The sequence below is a fragment of the Pinus tabuliformis genome, chromosome X, assembly GCF_031772625.1.
Source record: "Pinus tabuliformis cultivar Carrire ecotype Pingquan chromosome X, CPIR1, whole genome shotgun sequence".
NCBI classification, from domain to species: domain Eukaryota; kingdom Viridiplantae; phylum Streptophyta; class Pinopsida; order Pinales; family Pinaceae; genus Pinus; species Pinus tabuliformis.
Genome location: NC_142308.1, coordinates 191,492,141 through 191,506,892, shown reverse-complemented (window position 1 = coordinate 191,506,892; position 14,752 = coordinate 191,492,141).

Genomic DNA, 14,752 nt, shown 5'->3' with positions numbered 1-14,752 from the left:
TACTCCAAAATTGATTGATTTCATAGTTGTCGAGTTCTTGTTTTTGTGACTGCCTCCAGTTCTAATATAATTTTTCCTTCCTCTTCAAGTTCTGGCAATATCATTGAACTGGGAGCTTGTCGCCTATAACCTTCTTTAAACATGAAACATGGAAAACTGGGTGCACTCGAGACGCTGCAGGAAGCTCCAATTTGTATGTCGTAGTACCAATCTTTTGCAACGCCTTGTACGGACCATAATTCTTTGGTGATAATTTATTATCCTTCTTAGCTTGCTTGAGGGACATTTGTTTATATGGTTGTAGCCATAGGAATACCCAATCACCTACATCAAAACTTCTTTCACTGCGATGTTGATCTCCCTGTTGTTTCATTCTATTATGTGACAACATGAGGTTATCCTTTAAGAGTTGGAGGAATTCTTGTTCATGTTCGATGTGATGTTCCCCTGCTTGAACCTTAGAATTTTCTCTTAAATATGATGTGATGGATGGTGGCTGATATCCATAAAGTTCCATAAATGGGGTCAATTTTGTTATTGTATGGAAGGAAATGTTATACCACCTTTCAGCCAGAGGCAACCATTTGACCCATTATGACTGTTTATCAGATACAAAGACACTAAGATATCTTTCCAAACATTTGTTTACTATCGCAGTTTGCCCATCAGATTGAGGATGATAAGATGAGCTATGAGCTAACTGAGTAGCAAGACAAGAAAATAATTTTGTCCAAAAATTTCTATTGAAATGGGATCTCTATCACTTACAATAATCTTTGGGTTTCCATGTAGCTTTTGAATTGTTTCCATAAATGCAGTAGAAATTGTACTAGCTTTAAATGGATGTGATAATGCACAAAAGTCTGTATACTTGGTAAGTTCGTCAACTACCACCATGATGACACTCTTTCCCTTAGACTTGGGTAAACCTATGATAAAATCCATTGAAACCTCCTCCCAACATTGGCTTGGAATGGATAAAGGTTGTAATAGACCTGGGGTCTTAATTGTTTCAACTTTATTTTGTTGGCAAACCAAACATTCCGCCACAAACTTTTGAATATCCGATTTAAGGCCATCCCAAAAATTCCTTCTTAACCCTATGGTAAGCTTTTAAAAATCCTGAGTGCGCTCCTAAGGGAGAAGTGTACAATTCCATAAGAATCTTTTGTTTGAGTTGTGAATTCTTATAGAGTATAAGTGATTTGTGTACCATAACGAATCATTTTGCTAGCTAAATGTATTAGATGTACTGGAATCTTGTTGTAACTTTTTAATAAATGCCCACACTTCTTCATCATTCTTCCATTCCTCCCTTGTTTCATTTATCCAATCTGGTTGAATAATAGAAATGGCGGACAACAATCCTTCCACATCCTCATCCTTTCTTGAGAGTGCATCTGCCACCATATTTTGCTTCCCTTTTTTGTAGATGATTTCAAGGTCATAACCCAACATCTTTGTGACCCAGTTTTTTTGCTCTTTAGAGGATAATCTTTGTTCTAAAATGTGTTTAGGGCTATCATGATCCGTTTTTACCTGGAAGTGTCTTCCCATTAGGTAGGGGAGCCATTTCTTAAGTGCATGTAGTATTGCCAACATTTCCTTCTCATAAATAGCTTTTTGTAAAAACTTTCCCTTGATTGGATGATTTTCAAAAGCAATGGGTCTTTCATCTTGCATTAAAACAACACCAATTCCATTTCCTTAAGCATCACATTCCAAAATAAAGGTTTTTGTGAAGTTCGGTGTAGCTAAGACCGATGCTTGGCACATTACCTCTTTAAGATGTTTGAATTCCTTTGTTGCTTCTGGAGTCCATGAAAATACATCTTTCATCAATAATGTTGTTAGAGGAGCTGTTATTCTCCCATAATTCTTGACAAACTTCCAATAATACCCTGTCAACATGAGAAATCCTCACAGATGCTTTATGGATGTGGGGATTTTCCATTCCTTAATGGCTTTAATTTTGTTAGGGTCTACCTTAACTCCTTCATGAGATACAATATGACCGAGATATTCCACCTCTTATACTCCAAAGAAACATTTGGATCTTTTTGCATATAATTGTTTCTCCTCCAATAGTTGTAGCACCCTGTCAAAATGTTCAACATGATCCTTCCAAGACTTGCTGTAGATTAGTATATCATCAAAAAATACTAACACAAATTTTCTCAGGAAGGGTTTGAAAATGGAATTCATCAAAGCTTGAAATGTGGAAGTTGCATTGGTAAGGCCAAAAGGCATGACCAAAATTCATAATGACCCTCATGAGTTCTGAATGTTGTTTCCATAATGTCTTCAGTATTCATTTTGATTTGATGATATCCTGAATGAAGATCCAACTTGGTGAAGTAAATTGATCCATGCAATTCATCCAGTAACTCATCAATGACAGGAATGGGAAACTTATCTTTAATAGTGAGCTTGTTGAGCTCCCTATAATCCAGACACATGCGTCATGATCCATCCTTCTTGTGCACCAATACTACTGGAGCACAGAAAGAACTTTGACTAGGTTGAATTATACCAGCCTCTAGCATTCCTGCAACCATACGTTCAATTTCATTCTTTTGGGCATAGGGATATCTGTACGCCTGATGTTTGGAGGAACACTTCCTGGAATTAGATGAATAACATGATCATGATCACGAATAGGTCGGAGACCTTTGGGAGTCTCAAATACCTTCGAATGATTATGCAATACTTTTTTGAGATCTATAGAAATAGATGATTCCGATGTGGAAACATCTAGCGAACATAATTGTGTAGTTACACATCTTTGTTCAATTTTTAGAAGCTTTTTCATACCATTAGAGTTGATTATCTTTCTCGGTTTCCCTGCAATACCCCTTAATTCAACTTCCTTTCCTTCCACAAAAAATTTCATGAAAATTCTTGAAAATTAAAAGCTATTGTACCCAAGGATTGTAGCCATTGGACTTCTAGTACAACATCAGCACCTCCCATTGGAATCAAAAGCATTGGGCTAGTCAATACATATTCTCCCATGGATAGCTTGATAGTATGGCACTTTCCAGAGAAATTTAAAGTTCCTCCATTTGTAATTGTCACCTGACACTCTGGTGCTAGATATAGTAAGCAATTCAATTCTTTTGCTACCTTACAATGAATAAAATTGTGGGTACTTCATGAATCAATCAACACTATTAATTTTTTCTTCTTGATTTGTCGTTCTATCTTGATGCTTTCAAGAGTGGTAATTCCAACCAATGCATTACAAGATATGGCCAGACTCATTTCCTCTTTATCTAGGCTTTGTTCCTGGAGTATATCCTCTTCCTTTGACCTTTTTTGCTCCTTTTCTTCTTCCTCTTCACAATCTATGTAGAATAATTTCTTCTCAGCACACTTATGACCTTTAGTGTATTTGATATCACAACTATAACAAAGCCCTTTTGCTCTTTTTTCTTCCAATTTTTGTGGCGTCAACCTTATAGGTTGTGGAAGGCTAGGGGTAAAAACACTTCCATCTTTATAGTTGTGACTGGTATGATTCTTGGTTGCCATAATTTTGTTTTCCATTTTTCTTGCTAACCTGAATGCCTTCTCTAATGAATCGAGTTTCCAAAGGCAAACATAATGTTCGATATTATTCTTTAAATTCCCTATGAACACGTCAATCCTATGCTCCTCTAGAATATTTTTTACCCTTATGTTCAATTTTTGGAACTCCTCAATGTGCTCCATTATTGAACCCTTTTGTTTGAGACTTACCAATTGACTAAAAAAAGTGTTGCTTTTTGTATCCTCATAATGTGCTGTCAATTCTTCTGTAAAAAATGCCCAAGTGATAATTTGTTTATGAGAGCAAAGCCATTGATACCATACAAACTAATTTGGTTCCAAATATAAAGTTGCAATACGTACCTTTTGTGTGTTTTTCACATTATTGAGATCGAAAAATTGCTCCATCTGTAATATCCATGTTGCGGTATACTTGCCATCAAACTTTCTCATATTGATTTTCAGAATATGGTAGGTCTTCGATCCAGTATTAGAGTCTATGAAATCATGATTAAAATTTCTTTTGTTCTCATCATGAGTTTCCTTTACTACCCTTTCACCATTAGTGACCATTTCTTGTAGCAACTTATTCATATTTATCTTCAATTCTTCCATCTTATCATCCATGCCATCCATTTTAGCATCCATGCCATTCATCTTAGCTTCCATGCCATCCATCTTCACTTCTACACATTCCTTTAAACAATCCATCTTAGCTTCTACACCTTTTTTAAACCATCAATCTTAGCTTCTACATATTTCTTTAAACCATCCATCTTAGATTTTGTTGCTTTTCGTGCAAGTGATACTTGTTGCACTTGGTCTCATAATTTTGATATATCATGTTTCATTTCTTCCTCTTCTTCATGAGTCATGCGAGAGCTTTTAGGTTTCTTACTAGGTGTTTGCATTTTCTTTCCTCAGGGCACCAACTACCAATAACAATGCTTTACTATGCCCTTTGAAATCCTTCAAACTAATTTTTCAAACCAATCTTATGCAAAAATTAAAAAAAAAAACTACACACCTTTTCTCACATTGTAGGAGCTTGCTACTAAATTTGGTGTATCTCTATAATTTCGTATCATCTAGTTCTGAAATTGCGACCTATAGTAGCCCTCTACGTCCTCTTTCCAATACCACCAGTCTTATCCAAATTTCATTCTCGAAAAACGAGTTATGCACAATCTCCCAAGATGACCTAATTATAGACCTTTCCAGAAGACCGAACTTCTATGAAGTTCCACGTGTCGTTGTTTCAACCTTTGCCATTGAAAAAGATATATAAGAAACTACAGTTTATCCTCTTTTTGTACCTTCTTACAAAATTTCAATCTAATGCTCAGAGTGAAAGTTATGACAATTTTCCCTATGTCACCTGCTTGGAATGTAATTCAAGAGTCTGCAAAAAGACCAACTTCCTCGGATCATATCTCCACAAGTATAGTGTAAAAAGCTCAGAAATTCGGACCTGAGGTTCAGTGTGATTTCTTCTCAAATGGGTTTCTTTTTCGCTTTTGAAACATGGCAAAAAGAAAGTTATAGCGAAAATGCCACGATGACTTATTTGGACCAGAGAAACCGTAGAATCCAAAGCTCTAATACCAAATGTTATGAAACTAGCTCACAAAAATATAGAAAGGAGAGATCAACGCCTTAGAATTCAGCCTCTTTGAGGGGAAACCTCCTTTACATTACAAAAATGAACAATTCTTGGATGATTCAAATGAAAAAACCTCCTTTCTATATATAGGAGTCTAAGGAGTCACAATATAACCCAACTGACCTAACCATAATAATATAAAGCTACAAAAATAACAATAGAGGGATTCTATGGGGCACAGTAATAAAAATATGGGGACAATAGGGGCACAAAAATATTAATAAGGGATACAACTACAATAGTAATGGGGTAATCACTAGTATTATAGGGACCTAACATTGATCGTTCCTTAGTCACTTGTTTTTAAGTTGATGATCTCAAGCTCCCCTTTTCGATATTAAGAGTCGTTCGTGCTTTTATATTTACATAGAATGTGTCATCTTTGGGCATGGGGGTTATTGCTAGTCATTCAAATGGTGTTTTGTTTTTATTCAAGGGGAAATCTTTATGAGAATGGGTTTTCCTCACCACATAGACATGTTTCATACTCATTTCACACAATCTTATAGAAGTGTCGCCTTTATCCTCCCAAAGTCTACCATTGGAGCCGCATTTGTCGTAAGTTGCCACAAAGGTTGTTGCATTAAGCAAAGTATATGTTAAATGTTCTAGATGGTATATTTTGTATCCCTAAGTTTTCAAGTGTGTGATCATAGTCAAGTTTTGTCACTATTCACATCAGTTCCATTGATCCCACACTTAGCCAAATTTCGGGGTTTGCTTAGTAACCTACCCTCATCCAACTTTCCTTAACTATGCACTTCACATATGTAACCCTGAATATTTTCCCTTGCCTGTTGGAACTGTGCAATGCATAGAAATCCCAACTTCCCTTAACATTCAAAACTACGCAGTGGTTTCCTCCAATCTCCTTCCCTCTGCCGAAATCCACTATCTCTAGAAACTGTGGAGTTTTGTCCCTTGACTACCCAGTCTGCCTTGCATCCTAAAGCTATGTATATGTACCCTCCCAAGGCCTCATATTATAGTAGTGCCTTGCATCCTAAAATTATGTAAATGTGTCCTCTAAGGGCCTCATCCTGCAACAGTCACTACCTGTTGAAACTACACAATTACGTCTCTCAGGGGCCACGAAGAAGGATGACATGATAGATGAATCTCAAGGAGCTAAGGAGAAAAATAAGTAGACCAAGGAACCCAAGGTATGATAGAATATCGGTACCATATGAAGACTCCATCTGATGCATAACCCTTTGGAGGCTAGGTATGGAAAACAAAGCACATGTTTTGAAATACACCACTTAGTGTAGTTTAAAAGATTTCTTGTCATTCTCATATCATTATGTCTTCAATCACATGCATGGTTGCAATAAATGAAAGTTATTCCATGTCTTTCCTCTACGTGTCTTGCTCCCTTTGACCTTTTTATTACATAGATTATAATATCAAGAGTATTACCACTTGTTTATTTAAGCTATGGAGGTTGTGACCAAAATGATCTTATGACTAACTAGGAACGATGCAAGGAATCCTAAGTTGGATGAAAGGTGTTTGATGATATCTATATAGTCAATACACTCCTTTGCATTACTCCTTTGCATTAATCCTTGCTTTGTATCTTGCATGTACCCTCATTGCTTGTTAGATTTGGCTACCTATTGCCAGTAGTCTCTTAGCTCTTTCCTGACAAAGCAAGGGAAGGAATTTCCTTCAACCTAATTTCTTTAAGGCTCTTCATAGAAAGTATAGAGCTAAGAGAAGGATATGTGGAATCTCACTATGAAACCCTTAAAAATACTTTGCACGTTTGAATATATCCAAATGATTAAGATGCCACTCAACAACATTGTCAATCTTGGAAGACTCAAAAAAGATAACATCTCTAGGTATTATAAACTTCTTATTCACTTCATCGTAGAGGTGGTATTATTTGGAGGTACGAGTACCCAAATAAGATACATTTGTGACTCCTTGCACTGAGTTTTTTTATCTATTCCTTATGTATGAAGGCATAACAGGAGGAACCAAAAATCGTATGATGCCTCACCAAAGGAATGTGGCCATACCACATTTCATAAGGAGTCTTGTCTCTGATAGCATGAGATGGACATCTATTCTTTATATACACAACACATAGAACCACATCAGCCCAAAACCTTATGAACTTAACATGTGAACAATGCCAATTTCATAGTGAAAGTAATACATTCTAGTGAACTATGTGTTGAAAAATGCAGCAAGAAATTCTCAATTTGATTTTTCCTTCATTAAATTGAAAAAATTTGAATTTCCACATCAACAGACAACTTGGATGATGTTAACTTATGTGACATGGCTTGTGTCACCTAGTTTACTCAATAAATTCAAGTTGGAGGAGTTAGAGTTGAATTATGCATATGTGATTGCTAATTTGTAGCAATAAAGGTCAATTATCTCAGGTTTTTGTCAGATAACTGGTTCTAAATTTTGGAGGAACTAGTGGAAGGTCATTTAAGCATCAGGAATTCAGTCAAACTCAGTGATCATCTAGTTAATTTATCAATCAACCCAAAATAGTTAGGGCATGCAGAGAAGTTGAGTTTTGTAAGATTGGTGGAGATTCCAAAGCAGTTTTAATTTCTTGTAGCTCACACATTTGCAAGAACTTACTATAACTATAGTGGAGGAGGTAGCTTGAGTAGGAGTTTCTTGTGAAATTGGAGAGGGAATGATTGTTGGTAGCATTAATAGCCTACCAAAAATTTGTTTGCAGCACACTTCAATGTTTTGGGTAGGGCTTTTGAGGGTGGATACTTTTTTTTTATGCTTTTTGGTCATGCACGTCCTCACTAAATATCTTAGGAGGTCTATAATAGTTCCTTGAAAATTTCACCTATATGGTCCTTAAATCATTCTAACATCATATTTTCCACAATATTCATCTAGACTTACTGTGAAAGTCATGTGCATCAGTTAGCACCTCCACGGATATAATCCTTTCCTCCAAGATATCCTGAAGCTTATTAATACGCACTTTAATATTGCTAATGTCTCTCAATTTGTAGTGTTAGGTCATTCAACTACTTCTCACCTTGTCCATTTGTGTCTGAGGCCACTAGTTTCCTCTATTACTAAGTCACAAGGAAGACACTTGTGCACCTACCGTCATCATCCTACTCACAATAGGCACCAAGTGTGGGGTTAGGCATGAAAGGATAGCCAAATAGTCTAAGTGTGAAAGGGTGACTACCTTCCTTAGGAAGGAGAGTTTAAAACTGTAGATGATGTAACATCATGGTTTCGATTCTCATCCAAACAACTTCAAGATCACCATTACGGACTGAAAAAGGGAATGGAGAATATGTGCTTCTTGCTTAAGCAACGATGAAGATAATATATTTTTTGATGTGATTATGGATTAGTTTCATCAGTTTGAGAACCATTCGGTGTATGTTGAGGAGAAACATACTTATGCTTTCAAGGTATTATGTCAAGCTGGTCTAGTTGCAAATTGAAGGACATTTTTGCGTGAACATTTGCTTTTTTACTACAGGAAGCATTGAAATTAATCCTGTAATTAATGACTGGATAAGGTTAGTGGAGGAAAATAAAATTAGCCTTGACGACATGGCTTGTTGGTAGGAAGTAATATATAGAAAAATAAAAGAGAAAGACACAACCAACTTTAAAGGGAGATCAACATGATTAGGGAAGAGAACAAATGATGAAGTATTTGACAATCCAGGGCTGTCATCACAATCTAAGGAAAAAGAGTAGAAATGTGAAGAGGCGTTAAATGCGACAAAGAATGTTTTAATTAGTTATGAGGTCTTGCTCCAAAAAATAGTTGTGAGTGATAATGAGCTAATAAGTTTCACTTTCCTGGTAGCTACATGTCTCAGAAAGGATTTCCCCTTACTGAAAACAACATCATAGCCATGATCCTCCAATACAACTATAGAGAGTAGGTTCCTCTTCATCCCAAGTACATACATGACATCTTTTAGATGAATATGGGAGTTTGACTCCCTCTTAAAGGTTACGATACCAATTCCTTTGGTATTGTACCACCCATCATCCACAATTTTTATGTGTATCTCGAGATCCTTCTCCTCTAGGCTAATAAAGAATTCTTTACATCATGTCATATGGAACGAGGCATCTGAATATAGATACCATGCACTCCCCATTATAGTGGTGTCCATACATGTAATGAGGTTTAAGCCTAATTCAAATTGTGAGGCAAGTGATTCACCTCTTGCTCCTCTTGAAGGCTTCTTCTTATACTTCTTGTGCGAACACTTTCTTGCATAGTGCCCAAATTCATGGCAGCGAAAACATTTAATCTTGCTCAAGTCCTTCTTCTTGCCATTGTTTGGACTAGTCTCTGGATTTCTTTGGGCCTGCTTTCCCTTGCCCTTATTGCCATTTCCAACGAAGGCAAAATTATCTCCCCCCTCAGTTTTGGATGTTATTCCATCTCTAGTATTCTGTTGAATTTCTTCCTACACCAAATCGGACCGAAGTCTCTCCAAATTTGGTAATTTTTCCCTTCCATTTACAGAGTGCCAATAGCTATGTCCAGATTTTAGAATCCTTAGGAGGGCTAGGATCACTAGTTCTCTAGAGGGAATATTTTCTCCAACTCCTCCAAGCTCATCTCGACATTGAATGAGCCTGGAGAGTAATGTGAAATGATTTCTCTTTTCCGCAATCAGATGTTTCTGAGCTTGTCCCTCAATGCTAATACTATTGGTGTGTTAGGATTCAAAGTAAATTTTCCTTCCCCTTATTTAGAGAAAGAAATCTAGTTTAGAAATCTAGTTTACAGAAATCTAGTTTAGAAATAAATATAGTTTAGAAATCTAGTTTAGAGAAAGAAATCTACCTTCACTACAGAAAGGGGTCAAACAAGAACTCATTTTTTTGCAAGGAAAATCCAAATACATTATCACATTATTTTATTGGTTGTCATTTATTAATATGAGCATGAAATTGAAGAATGGTAATGGCATCCAAAAGAGAGACCATGAAATTAACAAACCTTGGACTTGGTGTGAGATCTCTGCCTTGTACCCTCATTTTCTTAGGAGTTTCTCCTATGATATGGACATGTAGAGTGCCTTTCTATGATATATTACATGAACTATAGATGATGAAAATCAATGTCACTCATCACTTTATCTAGTTTGTCTTGTGCTAAAAATATCAATATACCATTCCATTTTCTATGCAAAATCATTAGAGAAGTCGGTGGACATGAAAAGGGCCTTTTTTGTGATATATTACATGAACTATAGATGATGAAAATCAATGTCACTCATTGCTTTATCTAGTTTTTCTTGTGCTAAAAATATCAACATACCATTCCATAGGTGAAGATATTATTAAGACCCCCTAGAGGAACCATTAATGAAGATGATCCCAAATAATAAGCACAACATCCTAGCCCGCAGAGGTTTGGTCTCGTGGCCAGCAGATGATCTGCTAAGTCATCCATACCATTGTGCAGGTCATGAGTTCGAGTCTCGTCTTAACCCAGGGCTGTTCTTGTGGGCTGGGTGGTTCCTCCTAGAGGTTATAGTGGCAACTGGTGGGATTCGACCCTGTGTAACGAGAGTACAATACCACTGTCGTTGCCAATTCCACTAGTCAACAAAAAAGAAAAAGGAACAACATCCTTTGTCCAAAGTATCTTCATCCCAACATGATCTAGTTTAGAAAGAAATCTAGTCTAGAAATGTAGTTTAGTAAAAGAAATCTACTTTCACTATGGAAAGGGGTCAAACAAGAAGTTTTTTTTTTTTTTTTGCAGGGAAATTCCAAATATATTATCACATTAGTTTATTGGTTGTCATTTATTAATATGAGCATGCAATTAAGGAATGGAAATGGAATCCAAATGAGAGACCATGAAATTAACAAACCTTGGACTTGGTGTGAGATCTCTGCGTTTTACCCTCATTTTCTTAGGAGTTTCTCCTATGATATGGTGAAACATGTATCCCAACGTAAACTATATTTTATGCTTTTCTATGAAAAATCATTACAGAAGTGGGCGGACATGAAAAGGGCATTTTTTGTGATATATTACATGAACTATAGATGATGAAAATCAATATCACTCATTGCTTTATCTAGTTTGTCTTGTGTTAAAAATATCAAAATACCATTCCATTGGTGAAGATATTATTAAGATCTCCTGGAGGAACCATTAATGAAGCTGATCCCAAATAATAAGCACAACACCCTCTGTCAAAACTATCTTCATCCCAACATGATCTCTCACACTACTATGTGATATTCCATATATTTTCTTTATTGATTCTTATTGATCTTATGTACCCCAAACTTAATACATCCTCCTAATAATATTTTCACTCCCTATATAGAAATCTTAGTAGTCAATATGAATTAACATTTTCCATAATAATAATGGATATAAAAAAATGCAACTAGAAAAGAATCTAATTCTTCTAAATGAGAACCAATTGTAACTCTAACACCCTTTACATATTTTGCATGATCAAGTTTTGCTTCAAACTCTTTTTCAATTCGTCTATATGTATTTTCCTATATTTGTTCAATAATTTGTTTGTATTATCTTAATATTAAATATTCATTAACCTTTTCCATAATAGTAATGGATATAAAAAATGCAATCGGAAAAATCTAATTCTTCTAAATCGAAACCAATTGTGACTCTAATACCCTTCCTAAATTTTGTACGATCAAAAGTTGTTTTGTTTCAAACTCTTTTTCAAGTTGTCTAAATGTATTTCCCTATAGTTGTTCAATAATTTGTGTGTATTATCTTAATATTAAATATGAATTAACATTTTTTATAATAATAATGGATATAAAAATGCAAGTGGAAAAAATCTAATTCTTCTAAATGAAAACCAATTGTAACTCTAACCCCCTTTATATATTTTGCATGATAAAAAATTGTTTTGTTTCAAACATTTTTCAAATCATCTAAATGTCTTTTCTTATAGTTGTTTAATAATTTTGTGTAATCTAATTCTTTTAAATAAGAACCCGTTGTAACTCTAACCCCTTTATGTAAATGAGAACCAATTGTAACTCTGGCCCCCTTTATATATTTTGCACGATAAAAAAATTGTTTTGTTTCAAATCGTCTAAATGTTTTTTCCTATAGTAAAACAAAAAATTTTGCAAATACACACAAATTTCCCATACCCCTTTTGATTTCCTATTCTTTCTACTCGCTCAATTGACTCAATAGAGGTGAGCCCATAACCAAAGGGTTGATTTCCTATTGATGCCATTCAGTCAATTGATTCAACAGAGGGGAGCCCATAACCAAAGGGAAAAATGGAGAGCAACGTGGGGATTGCTAGAAGCCACAGAAGCCACAGTTATCCCTCTTCATCTTGACACTGTTAGCGAGACCACATGATTTTCTCTAAGCTTCCATGGTGTGCACAGTTTGGAAGGAAGTGCTCAAGCAAAAATACCAAAAGCTCATGTCATGTGCACTCCTCCTTTCTCTCATTTTTCCTCTTCAAACACACAGTAAAGCACTTAAATATTTCTAATTGTATGGATCAATTACAGGACCAGTATGTCCAGTTGGCCTCTAATTCCCTTAAAAAACCAGTTAGGGAACCCTAACCAACCACAAGAATGTATTTGAAATATACGGTTTGTAGGGTTTGTGAATAAACGTACTTTGTTGGAGTTTGTTTCCACTTCCATACCCAATTTGTAGGATTTAGGGATTAAGGACTTGGTGGTGTTGAAGTAGAAATAAGTGGATCAACTTGAATAAGTCCCCTACATAGGTGGGTAACTGGAATTATATATGACATTTGTCTTTGTTCTAGTTTAGTCAACAAACTCAGCAATGTTCCACAATCAATTCAACCTTGTGGTCACACCATGACACCAACCTGTAGGGTCTCAGATTTGTGGCAACTCTGTAGAATTTGTAGGCATGAATTTAGGAGACATCAAGTACACTTGCGGGATGCAGTCAAGACTCACAAATCAGTCAAGCTTTCATGTCACAAATTCCAAGAGTCTGGAGGCCACAGTCATGATTCAAAGGTGGAATGAAGCTTGGCAGAGCTGAAAATTGAGTTTAGGGTTGTCTTTTAAGATTTTACCTTTCCTTTTGTTAATTGTTTTATATCCATGCGTCGAACCCCAATTAAACTCCAATGAATTTTGGTGATTTTTTTCTAGTTTTCTCATGTATTCAAGTTCATCATGAGGTTCAGTGATCTAAAATTTTAATCTCACAAATTTGGAGTATAACAAAATTTGGCTATATTGGGCTTAAAGAATCAAGTTTACCAAACCTGATGACTTAGCCTAGATGACATCCTTATTTACAGTGACACTTAATAGGAGCACCTTTACCATGTTAGGCAAGTATTTCTGTAGACTCTTCGGGAATATGTGTTCTACACTTTCCCAGGAAAGTGTTCACTTGTAACAGAGCCAATTCTGTATCTAAATTTCATGATTGATGACTCAAGAATACCTGGGTCTGGAGAAGATATAAATCATCCAAGATTAGCCTCACCATAGATACCTCATATAGCTCCACAACCTCCTCAGACTTGCTAACTTCTGAATAAAGCTCCTGCTTTGTTTTATGCCCATTACTTGGAACCTAAATTAGATACTCAAGGGGAATAACAATTTTCTTGCCTTCCCTTCATCTAATAAGAAATAATGGATTTTAACAGCCTAAGCAACAACTCCACTCCACACCACCCCTTGTGATTTCTAATCTCAATCAGTGATCTCATATCAGAACAAATGTATCCAACTATGCAAGGGGTGTCATTCTTATGTGGCATTACCCTCATATCTTTACAATATAAAACTTTCAATGGCATAGTACAATGATATTACACTTTTGACCTGCATTGTATTGAGAAAGTTATTTACAATGGCATCATTAGGTAGGGATGAATCAGATGATATGTAGTTATTTGTGTAGCCTGTAGGTTGTAGGCTATCGCTTTATGGTTTTTGGAATCTAGAGGCCATTTAGAACCTTTATGTATATGCATTTTGTTTTGCATATGTATCAGACTGAGTGCCATTTTCTATACTCAACTTTACATGCTATATACATGAGCAAACTTCGATATTCGATGTATAATTGTTTCGATTTACATGGATATACATAAATAAGTTTTTGTTAAAATTTGTAACTTTTTAGACAACTAATAATAAACAAGATTCACTGGTTGGTTCTAGTTCAGTTCTATTTTAGTCCTAGTATGACCCTCGAGGCTAGTTCTAGTTTTGGTTCTTATAGCTTTAACTAAAATATAAGAATTTTAGAAGAGAACCTTGTCACGAGGTAGGATGAATAGAACAGGGTTGAGATAAATGAAGTATTAGTGAGTTACAAATTGAACTCTAAAGGAAACAAAATCATACAGATATCCATGTCGTCAAGGACTTAATTTAAGAGTAAAAGAAGAATGAGTTTTGTAACGATGACATGAATGGAAATGAAAATGCATGCACATGAATGAAATGGCTAAGCACAAAGCATACAAAAGCATAAAACTAGCATGATGGCCCTGTCCAAAATTCAGATAATAAAGTATTGATGTTTTGTAGCTCAGG